This window comes from Pyxicephalus adspersus, chromosome 4 (genome assembly GCF_032062135.1).
Source record: "Pyxicephalus adspersus chromosome 4, UCB_Pads_2.0, whole genome shotgun sequence".
NCBI classification, from domain to species: domain Eukaryota; kingdom Metazoa; phylum Chordata; class Amphibia; order Anura; family Pyxicephalidae; genus Pyxicephalus; species Pyxicephalus adspersus.
The window spans coordinates 57,558,606-57,574,503 of NC_092861.1; the positions used below are offsets into that span (position 1 = coordinate 57,558,606).

At 38.7% G+C, this 15,898-nt stretch overlaps 1 protein-coding gene across 2 annotated transcripts in view; it reads left to right on the forward strand.

Moving 5' to 3' along the window:
• The first annotated feature begins 4,074 nt into the window (after nt 1-4,074).
• Nucleotides 4,075-15,898, forward strand: part of TNK2 (tyrosine kinase non receptor 2) — an 83,695-nt gene continuing 71,871 nt past the window's right edge. The window contains exons 1-3 of one of the 2 annotated variants that reach the window (XM_072408287.1): nt 4,075-4,192; nt 6,117-6,212; nt 7,550-7,623. The gene's annotated coding sequence lies outside the window, so the exon portion shown is untranslated. The remainder of the gene's footprint in view (nt 4,193-6,116; nt 6,213-7,549; nt 7,624-15,898) is intronic. The other variant, XM_072408288.1, reaches the window with a different exon arrangement.

Sequence of the window (15,898 nt, forward strand, 5' to 3'; positions counted from 1 at the left end):
CGACCGACTGTACACACGGCAGATTTTCGCCCGATAATTGGCCGATACCGATTATCGGGCGAGAAAAATTTGCCGTGTGTACGCAGCTTTAGATTAGTTAAATAGCAAGCCCTTTCCCCAGTCATAATGTTTTTTTTTTCTTGTTAATGAGCATAAAATGTTATTTTGCATCTAGATCAATATTTTTTACCAGGGTTCAAGCAACCTCCAGAGATTGGAATGATTAGCAATTTGTCGTTTGTCGTAGATCATTTACCACTGGCACCAACGATCAACCTGGCTGTCTGTAAGAATGGCGTTTTTCCCAATGGCCAACAATGTAAGAGGCATTCTTCCCACTGACCACCCTACTAATAGACTGTGAGTTTTGGATTTTGCAGTTATAGCAGGGGTTCCCTAAGACAAAAAAAAGTTTCAAGTGTTCCCCCATGTAATTACAAGAGTTAACAAGGTTGATAAAGGGCTTACCCAATCTATACTAGAATAGCAACTAATAAGTACATGTATATCAAAACGTCATGGCCGTTGAAGGACATTTGTTTAATTTATATATATATATATATATATATATATATATATATATATATTACACACACAGCGAGAAGAAATAAGTATTGAACATCAATGTATTAAATACATTTTGGTAGGTATGTGTTCAATACTTATTCCCTGTTCCATTGCACTTTATTACACATACATTATTGACATTTTACTTTTGATTTCTTTGTATGCGTGGATTACTTGGGGTGTTACTGAAATCTGGTGTAAATTTCATGTCAATAGCCCCATTAGAAATATATTTGCTTAGGAAAACATTGGTGTTAATACTTAATTTCTCTGCTGTATTTATTTATTTGGGATTTATATAGTAAATTGCATTCTTTTTTCTATGTGCTGCATATAATTTTCTGTACTAGATCTTACCCTCTATCCATATTGTTTTACATGTCATTTCTCGTGCTCTGTAGGCTTAGAAAAGTATACAAATTCCATATACAGGGTGTCCCAAAAGGCACTATACACTTTTTAATGAATTCCTAAAAATTACACAAGAAACTGAGTTTATTCATATTTTTAGCATTAACAAACTTGCTAGGGCTTGCCATCACATTTGAACGCCTTGAAGACTAGTTGTATACCTCCACATAAGTGCCTTCATTTTCAACAACTTTTGGACGCAAGCTTTTCTGGCGTTTTGCAGCATTTTTCCCCTACCTCGCTGCAGGCTGTGCGAATTCTTTCCTAAAGCTGTGACAGGTTACAGGGCTTAGTGGCATACACCTTGCTTTTGATATAGCCCTACTTTAAAGTCACAAGGTGTAAGGTCAGGGGAGCGTGGAGCCCATTTCAGGGGACCCCTTCATCGGCCAGGAAATCTTTGACTTGTTGAAAAAATACATTAGCAAGGTCACTCCCTAACTCCTGCAGCATCTTCAAGTAATTTTCCCTGGCTTTGCGCAAACACGGAGTTCAGTGTTTTCATTGGTGGTGGTAGTAGCAAGCCTTCCCCTGCGTGGTTTGTTAAGAACAGATCCTGTTTCGAGAAACTTGCCATGGATAGCATAAAGCTTCTCAAACTTGCGCTGAACTGCAGTCAGAGACTGAAAAACTTCTTGCCAAGCAGCAATTTTGCAACACTGCTCCAATGTCAAAGGGAATGATACTCTTACAAAAACTGCAAAGCCTAAGTTGTCATATGCTGATGGGCCCAAGTCTCTCTGAATGGTACCTGGAACAAAATAGAAAAAAGTAATACAGGAACAACCTGTATTTCTAATTTACATAAAATGTACAAAAATCAAGTTGACTCCTCTAATTTAGATATTTCTCTGGCTGAAATACATACATTTTGTAAATGTCATTTATAAACAGTGATGTCATAGGTAGGTTCCCTCTTAATGCAGTTTACAGAAATCACTGCTTTCTCAGTTGAAGGGAAGAACTTACAGACTGTAAAGACAGTACATGCAGCCACTGGACATATAGATGGGCTAGAGGTACCCAGGTAAGTAGAAAAGGTGGTGGCAACTCCACCTGATGGTGGATAGTATTAGGAATGCTGGATTCCCACCATAAATTGCATCTAGGTGATAAAGCCTTATGGGAAAGCTCTTAAAGTCAGTAATTAATGGAAAGAAAAACAAAACCTAGTCTTGGTGTATCTTGCTGAATCTTCCAAAGTCTATTGGCTTTGTGGTTTAAAGGATCTGGTAAAAAAAAACTTGAAATATAGTAGTTCCTTGGGTTTTCTGTTGTTCAGCATGCCTGTTTCAGGAGTGGACCCTAGCAACACCAAACTTCCTCAGTGTACTGCATACGAGGGGGTACTGAGAAGTTCCTGGCTTTGCCCAGGAAGAAGAGAGCCAGAGTTATGAAATAACACATATATTCCACATATTCCCCCCTGAGACTGATGCACTCGGTACAGCGTAGTTGCAGCTTTTCTAGACTGTTCAAATAAAAGTCCTTTGGTTGGGCCGCAAACCAGCTTTCAGCAGCGTCTTTGATGTCAGAAATGTCCTCAAAATGTTTCCCCTTCAGGTGTTTCTTCAAATTCAGGAACAGATAATAGTCCAAAGGGGCCATGTCGGGTGAGTAGGGGGGATGGTGGACCAATTGGAAACCCAGGGTGTTCAATTTGGCAGCCACAATGTTGGACTTGTACGCAAGTGTCTTGTCCTGCAAAAAAAGGATCCCTTTGGTCAACTTTTCACCGCGTTTCGTCTTAATTGCCTCCTTCAGCTGGTCCAGGAGGTTAGCATAATACTGTCTGGTGATACTAGAGCTCTGAGGTAGGTAGTCCACCAACAGAATACCGTCTTTGTCCCAAAAAACGGATGCCATGAGTTTTTTTGGACGATTTCTGGGTTCGGAACTTTTTCGGCCGCAGGGACCTGCTGTGGCGCCATTCCTTTGACTGTTCCTTGGTTTCAAGATCATAGATGTGGAACCAGGTTTCATCCTCAGTCACTAACCTAGCCAAAAAGTCCTGTGTAGCTTCAAAATGGGCCAAAACGGCTATGGAAGCTTCAACTCGTTCCTTCTTCTGATCACTGTTCAAACATTTCGGCACCCACTTCGCTGAAAGCTTGTGCATGTCTAGGATAGTGGTGATAACCAACCCAACACGCTCCCGTGAGATGGCAAGTATTTTGTACTTAATGTATTTTATACCGAGGAGGTGAGGTATTGAGGTCTATTCACACAGTGCTGTTCTTGTGTGTTGTTTTAATGCACCTGCATCCTATAGTGTTATTCCAGTAATTGTGAATGGTCTGCCAGCACACAAAGGTAAAAATGTACATGTAGCATTTGTTTCTGACACAAGGCACCACAGCATGCAATAGTGTGTTAGTGTGTGTTGTGGGAAGCTGCAACACATGCTTGTTGGCAGGGGCAGACATAGCAGTGTTCAAAGTGTGCCATTGTACTCGGGCCCCAGACACTCCTCAGGCAGCAGGGCCCCCAACGCCGTCCCTTCTGCCCCCTTCAGAACCCTGTTTGCACAAGCCCAGCTATCCATCCTTTGTTGCAAGGATAGCTAAGTGAAGTGTGCACTTTGTGGGTCTGTGGCAGGTGAATATTTTCTCCCAGCAATCCCTGAGCCGGCCACTTCTTCCTCTCAGGACTGATCAAGTTGGTGGGCTTTCTCCTTGTTGCTCACTTCATTGGGGTGACAGTGGGGGCCACGTCTGCCACTGGTTGTTGGATGTGCATTGCCTCAATGTATTGGTGTGCCATTCAAAATGAATACCACTGCAACACATAACATCACATGCTGTGATATGCATTTAAAAGCATGTTCAGTCCAGGTTAAGTGGACCTTGCATTCACATAATCTGCAAATCTCTTTTTTTCCAACATTGCTGATCACCTTTGTAAAATCAAGACACAGGTACAACGATAAAACTGACTATGTAACCCTGAAGTGAATAAAATTCCTCAGCACCCCCCATGGCCCATCCATGTCTGTGTCCCTGGGTAACAGGTCATTGTTCCCGCCACTAGGTGAACCGCACCAGCGCTCTGGACCTACACAGCTCAGCCACGTGATCGCGCCTCAGTCGCTGCAGTCACTCAGGCGCGCTCCCGCCGCCGCCTCTCACTGCACGGGAACGCGCTGGAGTCCCGGGTACAACGAAGAGCTGCTGTTCCCTGGAGGGTCGGAGAGACAGGGAGTCACCGTATCCAGGTGTGTGAGCTGTGCTGCGGACACAGGGGCTGAGAAATTCAGACATGTCGTCATATTCCTGCCTGCAGAAGGTAGAGCTGTCACTATGCGGTGTGGCCATTGCGGGGACCCGGTGCAGACTGCTTTTGTCCTGTGCTGGCAGATCCCTGCACCCCTGTAATGTGTAATGCGGTGTGTGTCCATCACACTCATACACAATGATGGTGCAGGGTGAATGTACGTGTGAGGATGTGATGACATTCACACAGCTGTGTGTAGGGATGTGTGTATTGGGTAAAAGTGGTATGAACATCATCATAATAATACACACATGTATTGCATACAAACCCTTCCAGCCATCACAATCCGTATATCATGATTTATCATTCATATTAGACAAGTACCTGCAACACAGGTGACACATGGCCCAGATTATTCCCCTGCGGGCATGGTGCTGTGCTATACTACCAGTGTGCGTTGTGTATGTGTGCATTGGTGTGCCAGTTATTCCTATTAGCACAATGTATGTACACCCGCATTGCTGTCATTGCCATAACTTCATGCCAACAACCAGATCTTATCACTTCTCTATGGACATTCAAATACTGAGAAAACATAAGGATTGCAGTGATCACACATTTCCTAAATATAGGCTGTACTATTGGTATTATCCCATCTTGTGAGTGCAATGTATATACTTGGTTTTATTTAATACTTGTGTGACTTTATTGCTACAGATTTGTTGGTATTGTCCCATATCCTACCCATACCCTACCTATACCCTATGTATACCCCACCTATACCCCATGTATACCTACCCATACCCTGTCTAAACCCTACCTATACTCCACCCATACCCTATCTAAACCATACCCATACTCTTCCTATACCCTTTTTATACTCCACCTATACTGACCTGTCCAGTTAGTTCTTCCATCTCTTGTAATTATGACTGTATATTAGTCAGCATGGTAAATGTGTAAATACTCATTCACTCTACTTTTCCTGTAGCATTAAAAATAAATTCTTCTGTGACAAATGCGATTCGAGTAATTGGAAAGTAGAGGGTTCTTTACAAGCATGAACAGTATAAAGTAGGCAGGTCTGAAGTTGGGTTCCCTTTGTAGGATGTAATTTAGGGGTGAGACACGTACCATCCAAAGCTGGCTTAGTGTATTACAGTATAAACTGTGCACATGGAGCATTTATCACTACCTGAGAAGCACAAAATACTCACTGCTAAAAGAACCCCTAGCAATCCCTGAAGAAACCCTAATGTTCCATAGAACCCTGATTATACGGTAATATGAAAATATATAAGCTATAAAAAAACTTTGCGAATATATCTTATTACCTTTGCTTTTTCTTTCAGTGAGCACAAAGGATTCTCATCAGATACCATGCCTAGTAAAAACATTGCACTGATTACATTCAGGCTGTCTGTAACTACAGACAAGGACTGAGAACAAGGATGGCATCTGTTCCAAATACCTAGACTTAATGATAACCTAGATAAAATGATAACATGGGGGTTGTTTACTGTAGGGGTGGTAGTTTGATGCTGCAAAACTTCTTTTCATCTTAAGAGAAAGGGACAAATGGCAACAGAACTGTTTTCAGGGTTCTACGACAATTTATTTTGGGCAAAACGTAATCTTTTAATAAGACAGTGGTTGCAAAAACAAGGCCAACATCGTGATGTTGAAAAGGCTTCGGAACAATTCTGGTAACATTTCTCGTATTATCCAAATAACCTGAAACAAATCTTGGAAGTATAGACCCTCATCCCTGTACAATAGAACACAAGGCAGAATCATTAGGGGCTCATTCATACAAGGAGGTGGTTTCTGGAGTACCTGATGAAAGCTCCCAACCCCATTTATAGTTTTGCTATACAAGGAGATGTAAACTTCTGAAGATGGTGACCTCTTCACTGTTTTTGCAGGTATTGTTAAAGTTGTAAAAGAGAGTCTGGAAAAGATAACAGGGAAGCTGATTGTGAACGTGATGAATTGATCAGAAACAACAAAAGCATAACAAGGTAATGAAGAACAAAGCCGCTGGTAATTTACAGAGGAGAATACTTGTATTACAGGTACTCAGATTGGAGTCATTCAAATGTCAACATGTTATGGTAATGTATGTGAAAATTAACAGTCCAAGGTTAGAGTGGCAGCTTCTGTACCAGGCACAGATATTTAAATTACATCCCCCCACCGTAATATTCGTATTTAAGAACATCACTAATACTACTTTAAAGTCTTATGTGATTGCTTCTTCCATCAAACAGAGAATTCTTCTGATTCCAGCTACAATGTGAATGATCCCGATCACTCCCGTTTTTTAGCAGTGAAAATAAGATTAGTTTAATCCATTGGTAACAGACATTACCATGTATATATTTAGGATGAAATGTGCACATATATAAACTAGGCCTCCCGGTGTGCTCTTATCTATGTAAATTTGTTTTGCACGTGTGTATTTTACCTCAGTTATTTTTATATCTTCACAGTGATGTTTGGAATTAAGTAAAGTATTGCTAGGTTCTCTTGTACTTTTTCAAATACTTTGTTCACACAGGGACATTTGGGTTATGTATGTTATTGTTATGCACTTTATGTATGTTGGTACGTTACAGTTTTATTTTGGCATCTATTGGCACTGGAGCTTTCTACAAATCACAATGCATGTTGTGTGTGTGTCAAGCACTAAAATGTTCAGGGTGCCATGATGCTCCTTAACACATAAAATGCAGTACTGCAGTACTTTTTCCTAGCCAGGTAGCAATCTTTTCTGAAGTGGTTCACACGTAGCTCAGGTACAATACTAACATGTGTTACATATACACCTTTCCTTGTTTTCTTTCATCTAAATGAACATTTATTAGAAATGTTTGATTACCTCTGGCGTCTGTATTAGATAGCTCAGCATTCACTTTCTTAAATATAGTGAGCATGTTCTTCTCTCTATGCAAGTCCATGCTAGGAGTGAAGGATAGGAACTGTACAAGGCTTTAAGTTTCCACAAGCACTAGGTGAAGAAGTATCCATATCTGCCAGACAGTGTTCCTTTAAATGTGCAGCAAACTAAATGCTCAGTTTAATGTGTCACTATTAATGTATACCACTTTCAGATGCATCTGTATATTAAGGTTACACTGTAATTGCAGCTGTACAGCTCAAAAATATAACTGTAATTTTTAGGCACAAACTCCTATTCCGACCCAGGTGTAATACACATTGTGCCTGTTTAGTTTTAATATGCTCTTTATGTCTGGACAAAACAGTAACCAGGAGTAACCCCGTACCTAGTTACTAGTACTCTAAAAACAAGTGCAAAATCTGTTTGAAGTTTAAACCTTCTTTCCCTTTTTTTTAGACTTCCTTTGGGTGCTCCAAATTCCTTCTGAAATCCAAACACGTGCTGTGTGACTGTGGTATGAATAGTGGATGGTAAGCTTTTTTTTAGAGACATAGGCCCTGATTTATTAAAGCTCTCCAAGGCTGGAGAGAATACACTTTCACCAGTGAAGCTGGGTGATCCAACAAACCTGGAATGGATCTGATCCAGGATTCAAAGCATTTGCTGATAAATATCAAATAACATTGAATAAATCCATTCCAGGTTTGCTGGATCACACAGCTTCACCGATGAAAGTATATTCTCTCCAGTCTTGGAGAGCTTTAATAAATCAGGCCCATTGACTGACATGTATATATCTGTAAAATATATATGATGCTGGCAGTAAAGATTTTTTGATAATAAATGAGAAGTGGGGCTTCATGTTTGATCCAGCAAAAAGCAAAATAGCTGCTACCACAGAGACACTGCGCTTTTATTAACGAGCATTCCCGGAATCATCTAATTAGCCAAGTCCTCCCCCGGAGCAGGCTGGACAGCTGTCTGTGAGATTAGAGAAACAAGAAACACAGGGTCTCATTCAACTTAAACACTCCACCCCATTCATAAGTAAGGGAGGGAGGGATGGACACACATCAGGGACACATACCTCACCCACACTTACTGTGAAATCAGGACACTACCTTTCACTCCCACCCGGTGTAAACATCAGGATTCTGTATCTCTATGCTAAAGAAAGTGTTTATGAATTCCTAGATGGAGCAGGAAGCTGCTGTTTACTCTTCTTTACTTCAGGAAACTAGCTGGGAATATTTGTCTTGAACAGTGCAATGTCTTTGTAACAGAAGCATGCATTCCAATGCCTTCACTTCAATGTATATAGCTTTATTTTGTGCATGCATTTATTGCTATGAATTCTTTAGGGTACACACCTTCTATAACAATTGAATGTGTTGTTCTCCTATAATGACCTGTAAGATAGAAAACATACAAGCTTTTATTTCATTCCAACATTATAGCTTCATTCTAAATTCTGTTAGTTTTGTTGAAGCCATATTTCATTGAACTTTTTTTTTAACAGGTTTAGAAAATCAAGCAACTTTATATGCTATATTGTTTTTAGATTAAAGACGATTTCATATGACGATTTCAGTGAGATGTAATGGCAAACATACTGTAGCACTGATTTTGGGTAACATACACCTACAGGATTGGCTATTACCTCGATCCTTAAATCGAGCCTGTGTATACCATGGCAGGTGTACTTTAATATTAGTACTATAAAAGAAATCTTAATGGAACTTCTCAGCTACAAAAGTCATAATTTACAGGATCTTTGTAACTTTGTACCTGAAATCTCAAAAATTGGTATTTATTGGTTCTCTCTGTAAACTACAGAATGCTTTTCTCTATGTTATGAATATAAGAAAAAGTGGAGGTTTGCATAGTCTGAATCAAAATAGTATCCTTGGATAAGAATACTGCTCCTCTACACATGCAGCATACTAGGGCCCTTTCAAACCTGCGATGGAAAACCTTTTTCAGTGTTTTCCCCAGCCCCTTTTAACTGGCCACACCACCCGGCTCTTTTCAGTAACCACCTGGCTGTTTTGGGTGGTTACTGATGAGTTACCTACATCTTACCACCCAGCTTAAAAAAATGTCTGGGTTTAGTACTGCTTTTTGGTTGGCAAACTGCTGCTTTCTGCAGGTAATGCTAATACATGTGGGTGCTGCGGTTCTTTCTCCTGGGAGAGAAAAGCAACCATGTGGCCAAAAGCTTTATGGAACCACGCCACGATCCACCACGGCCCCATGCAGAAAATGGTTGGAACCTGGGAGCCTGCAGCAGAACACTGTAGTCAACCACAGTTCTGAAATGGTCCTAAGGCAGGGTTGCTGTCCTAGGATAGGGAGGGAGTTACTGCCAGGATCACCAAGTAAAAATAAAAAAGTAATGTCTGCACCCCTTCTAAGGATTAATGTACTGCAGTTTACCACCAAAACTCATTCCTAGATTTGAATCCTCTTTTTAAATAATTATAAATATTTCTTGATGTCCTCTGAAAAGAGATATTGATGATGGTTATTTGGCTGGAAGTAATTAGATCTAGTTTTTATAGTCAAACAGAATAAAAACCATTTAGAATTTCTCTTATGTTTTTTTTTTTACCACTTCACTTTTTTACAGTCTTTGTCCCAGTTTTCATAAATCGAGTTCACATGTTTGTTCAGTGTAGGTGTTAAATGCTAGTTTTATAGAAAAACACTAGATTGCATATAAAATATTATTTATTGTCAAACAAAGGATTGGCAATGGCATCTGAAATGCATCATTCACTTGAATATGCAGTTAGATGCCTAATTTTCTAAGTGGCTGCTGTTTTTTGCTTTCCTCTAGTTTTCAGTTTTTAACCAAATCCTGTATGAAAAACATTTTTCAACAACAGAGACTCCGTAAATAAAATAAGTACAGCGAAACAAGAACATCTCCTCTTTGAATATCCTAACAAACTCTAAAATGCCATACATGTTTTCGATATAGTATAACCACATATCTGTATTTGTTTTCTATAGTACACCTATGCATAATACATATTGTATGGTGACAGGACATTTGGGCTGAACTAAAAATAAAGGTAAGCGCACCAGACAAGAATAACATTGGTGTAAGGGGCAAAAGAAGCTTCTGGTTCCCAGCACATAAATACAGTAGCTGTAAATCTTAACTAGATGCTTTGCAAACTGTGTTCTAATAAGAGTTACCAGCTATTCGTTATTTGATAAAATTCTTTTTTCCCCATTTTTTCTAAACTGTGACAGAGTGACAACACAACAGACTAATAAATGCCTGAGCAAGAACCTTCATGGCATTGTCACGGGGGATGATTTAAATGGAATTTGTGGATTTAAACAAATTTAAAGATCTCTGGACTAAGTACAGAAATGGAACATGATTTGAAAAAATATAGATTTATAGGTATTTTATTGTAACATCCCAAAAAAGCATGATCAGATAAACATGAATGACAATAATGGTATAAACAATAATATGAAAACTAGGCGCATACTGGTATATGATTTGTTATATCCAGAATTATAAAAAATCAAACAGGTCAAGGTAAAATCAGGGTAATTCCTCCACAGATAAATTACTGATCATCTGAATATATATCTCTGTTTATAATAAAGCCATCTGATACATTTTGGATTTCATAGTACTCCTTATACAGGGGAATATTCACAGGTTGGTATCACCGATTGCAGCATATGTGTCACTGCAGCACTTGGTTGGTAGTTTTTTATTAGTTTGTTGAATATATTCCAAAACCACATGCAGCTTTACTAGACATACCCTACATGCAATGCAAGTACTCTTTTTCTTTTTTTCTAGTTTTCCTTTTTTTTTTTTTTTTTTTTTTCAAACTGTCCAGCATTTCTGTGTGAAATAGATTTTTCAAGGAGGAGATGACTTGTTCCAAACCAGGGGGTTGTGTTTGTATCCAATTTTGCATGATTGTGCGCCTGGCTGCTAAAATACACACTTTTATCCAAGTGCGCACTGAGCGAGGTATATCTTCTACCTCTGAGCCGTCCCAGGAACCAAACACTAACAAAATAGGATTGGAAGGTATAGTATGTCCTGTTACAGAGTGTATAAACCTGAGGATCTGAGACCATAGTTTTCCTTTTTAATAATTAAAGACAGAATTTCAGTTTAAGTGACACCAATGATCTTTTTGGGTCTCTGTAAGAATGCCCTTCCTCCCACTGGCCAACAATGTACAGTGGTACCTCGGTATGAGTCCGCTTTGGAATAAGTCCAACTTGGTATAAGTCCTGATTGGACATGAAAAATTTAGCTTGGTATACAACCTTTGTGCTAGAACTTGTATGGGTCAAAATGAATCATAACACCACGCGCTACCCTGTTTTACCTGTCTCGAGTGTTCATACGCCAGTTTCCGCCAATACAGTGAACAACCCGCACTAAACTCTCTGTGAATTACATAACATCTCCTCCTCCTTCCTTCTCAGCACCATCCTAGTAGGCACTCGACTATTCTCAGCAAGGTAAAGGGAGGTTAAATTTTCATTTATTTCATCTAATTGGTTTTGTATTTATGTATTTTAGTATTAAGCAGTGTTTAAATTATTCTATACAACCCCATCAATGAATAATATGCCAATAACAATAGTTTTTTTTTTCATGTGAACGGATTATTCATTATCTTTTTATTTCTTATGGGAAAAATTTGTTTGGTATAAGTCCTGTTTGGCATAAGTCCAAGGATCTGGAACGGATTAAGGACTTATACCAAGGTACCACTGTATTATTTATTATTCCCATTGGCTACCTGGTTAATGTACAATGAGCTGTGGATATAGTAATTATAGTAGGGGTTCTTTAGAGACCTGAAAGTTTTTTTCATAGGTTCCACCTTGTAAAGGTATAAAAACATTCTACATATACTGGCAATTTTATAACAAAAACCCAGTCAGAAAATCCAGTTTGATTGTAGAATAGAATCAGTTATTTGATAATCATATACTATTAAAGACATGTTTACCTTTATGACCACATATCTCATCCTTGATGCAGCTTGTGTGATTAATGAAGCCACTGTTCAAGTCTGTCTGCATATTGGCTCCTTAGTTGTATAGAAATTAATTAAAACCGTTACCAAATCTGCAAATATGGTTGTAAAATATTAGTATGTTTAGAATGGCTAAATACTGAGGTTTGGTTTGAATAGGGCTGCATTCTTCTTTTTATGTTGCCTGTGTGCCAGTGTCACATAATTTGCTGCTTACAATGAAAAGAAAAGAAATTTTCCCTGTCATACCTTAGGAGACCCACATTCATCCAGCATATCTTTATCATAGACAGTCTGTCAGTCTGGAACTAGCTAATGCTATATATACAATAAATACAACAGGTATTTCAAGTTTGACTATTGGTAAGGAAGGGAGGAGTTGCTCTGAGGTATAGTCAATTTGTAATTGTATAATTGCAAGCTTCTGGGGAGAGGATTTGTTCCACATTTTCTAGTAAGCAAATACTTAGCTCTCTTGTTTACATAGCATTATTTTTTGCTGAGAGAGATCTGTGCATTCCACTTGACAGAAGCCTATTCATAAGTTCCAGTTTAGCTGATTTGCAAATTTCAGCAGTTTTGCATGCACATTTTTTGTCTTTGCTATCCATTAAGGCACATAGTACAGACATATATTTTATTTGTATCCTACACAGCATTCCAGCAATACCAGATACACTGGCAGAGTGTAAATGCTAGCTATAATGATACCACAACTCTCATTTGAAAAAGTTAAATATGCAAATTATACATGAAGGGGAAGTAGTGACTTTTAAAAGCACCGTGGGATGGTATTGCTCTGAAATACTACCTCAAAATGTTAAGGTAACACAAAAGACCAAATCAAACGCAAAAATAAAAAATGCGAGACATAGCAAGTATTCTTTGTTTTAACAGTGATCAATGAATAATAACAAAACCAATTCAGTGCAAATCAGTCATGGGGAATACCTGTGTAACAGAATTCAGTACCTTTTCTTTTACGTTCGCAATGGGAGGCAGTGGAACCTTGATCAATCTCACATGCCCCAAAATATGCCCCACCAAACTAATGGTCCAGACACATTAACAGCAGAACGCCCTTCCTAATCCCACTATTTAAATGTGTCAAAGAAATCTCTCCAATTACATCACCATTTACTTTAGTGAAGGCTAATACTACACTAGGGCAACCCTCTTTTCTCAGGGAAAACATCTCTTTTTTTAAGTTTGAAGCTATGTGCCTTTTTTTACTGAGCAAATGTAGTTGGCCTTCAACAATATGGTGCAGGAAAAGGAGAAAACACAAATACATTAGAAAAAACACTGGCCTATTACTGATCATATTTTAGCATTTTTCTAAATGCATATGGCTGTGAACTTTTCACTTAAAACATTTATATACATTTTTTTCTTTCTTTTTTTTTTTTTTTACAATATTTACCTATCTGATTTTTTTTAAATACTAGAGTATCGATACAACTCGACAGGGTATAGTAACACAGACAAACACAATTGAAACTGTCACTTTGATACAGGTTTTACCATATTTCTAATATTGAAACAACATTTAAAATGCTTCTGTGTTGTAAGAATACCATGGAAAACCCAATGCACTAAGAGTTAGAAATGGTATTTGTGCAGTTTACTTAAAGTATCGAAGCCCTTGGCTGGGAACCATCTCACTCATCATAAGCTCTAAAGGAAATATGTCATCAAGAATTCCCTGGTGGAAAACATTACTGCCATTGGAACATATGGACCTAGAGGGTTCCCATGAGAGAAGGTTTGAGGGAATGTCTGATTGCCTGTTTTATAAATAGAGCCCCTAGTTTTTACTTGCTTTTATTGATTCCTTTGTTTATAGTCACAGAGGTAAATATCAAAAAAATATTCTAGTAAAACTAAAGGATCATGAATGACCCTCTAAATAAGTAGCAGATTTAGTTATTATGTGAAGTGTAAACCTCATAAAGTGGAAAAGATTGACACTGTCACAGTGTTAGGTTTCATCAGACAGGTGGTGAAGGAAGACACAGTGATAAAAAGCTATTGGGTAGAAAATCAATTATAGAAGAGTGACCCAATTACTATCAAATAGAATTTTTTTTTCATGACTGTAAACCTAGATTCTCTCTAGAGGTCAAAAGTAGGGCACACCACCAAAATCAACCAATACTCTGATCACCCAAACATTGACAGTAATTACATTGATTAGCTTGTTATGGCATCAAATGGTGAGATGTATTGGGTCATTGTAAGCTCTTTATTGGCAGGGTGCTCTCCTCCTGTGTCACTCTCTGTATCTGTTTATCATCTGCAACCCCTGCATAATATGTTGGTGCTATATAAATACTGTTTATTATTTTTAATAATGATAACTATTATATATAATAAAACTGAGTTCTTAAAAGCGATATGTTGAAATCAAGAAATGTATGGATCCTAGCAACATTGAAAATGACCAAGTTGTGTTGGCTAGATGACCATGGCTTGATGAGTTGGAGCATCTTCAAAACAACAAGTTTTGTGGGATGTTCCAGAAAAGAAATGTGGTCTAATGGAGAAAATAATATGAGTGTCCAAGGTTCTTGAGGTGTCTGAGGGAAGGAGAGAGGGAAGTTGTCAGGTTCAGAACAGCCACTGTACCACAAATTCCTGAAAAATGTAATGCTGGCCATGAGGAAAAGGTATCAGAACACACTGTTCCATATGGGGCTGGGTTGTCGCAGACTAGTTTGAGTGCCCATGCTGATACCCGTCCACTTCTGAAAATAACCTACACTGGGCTGATGAACATGAGAAAGAGAAAATGATGGGCTGGCCTCATGAATCATATTTTCTTTAAAAGTATTGTCAATGTCTGGTTAGCCTCATTTAAATGAGGAAGAAGTGACATCAAAAGCACTAAAGAAAAAGAGGACCAGGGGGCAGTTTGATCATAAAAATATGTTGCTTACCTCTTATTGGTAGATACCACAGGACACCTTGGTCTTGTGTAGACCACTGACAGGTCATAGCTGTTTTGGTAGAGGGATCTACACAATTAGGCAGGTTGTTCTGTTGTTTTTGCCTATCTGCAATATTTATTTTCCAAATACCTCTTTTAATTTAATTTGTTGAGGACAGACAGCTGCATGCTTCTCCTCCACTCTCTATGATCCATGGGCAGGACATTTTCCCATCCACCTCCCACAAGTTACTAAAATGATCCACTGATGAAAATATAAGACACATTTTAGATGTAATGTTAATGAATCATAGATACTGCATACAGCAATGTGTCATCTGAAACATGGAATATGCAGGTGCATAAACATTGCACCCTACCCCAGTGCTCCTCTCAAGATCCCTGACTAATGATGCAAGCATTGGGCAGGCTCTTGGGTGGAGTTATGTAATTATTACTTTAATGAATGCCAGTCTGGAGGAGTGGGCATTCTTATGCAGACTAAAATGAACACAAACTGCCCTGGTCATCACTCACATGTGATGTTATACTCAGTAATTGAAAGAACTGAAATTCAGTTAACGAAAAAGGTGGGTCAGGAACAGCAAAACGCAAGAAAAGGGCTAGGCACTATCTGCCTTGCTGCATCATCTAATGCACACTGTGGGATGCTTTCATTACAGAACAGGCCACCTTTAAACTGCAAGACTGAAGGGAAGGCTAGAGTTCAGCTTTAATATCTTTTGCTTTTCAGAAAAAAACTTGACTGCAATTTTTTGGTACAGATTATGCATTCACATCTATGTGTCAATGCTCTTTTGTGCTGTGCATCATGTAATA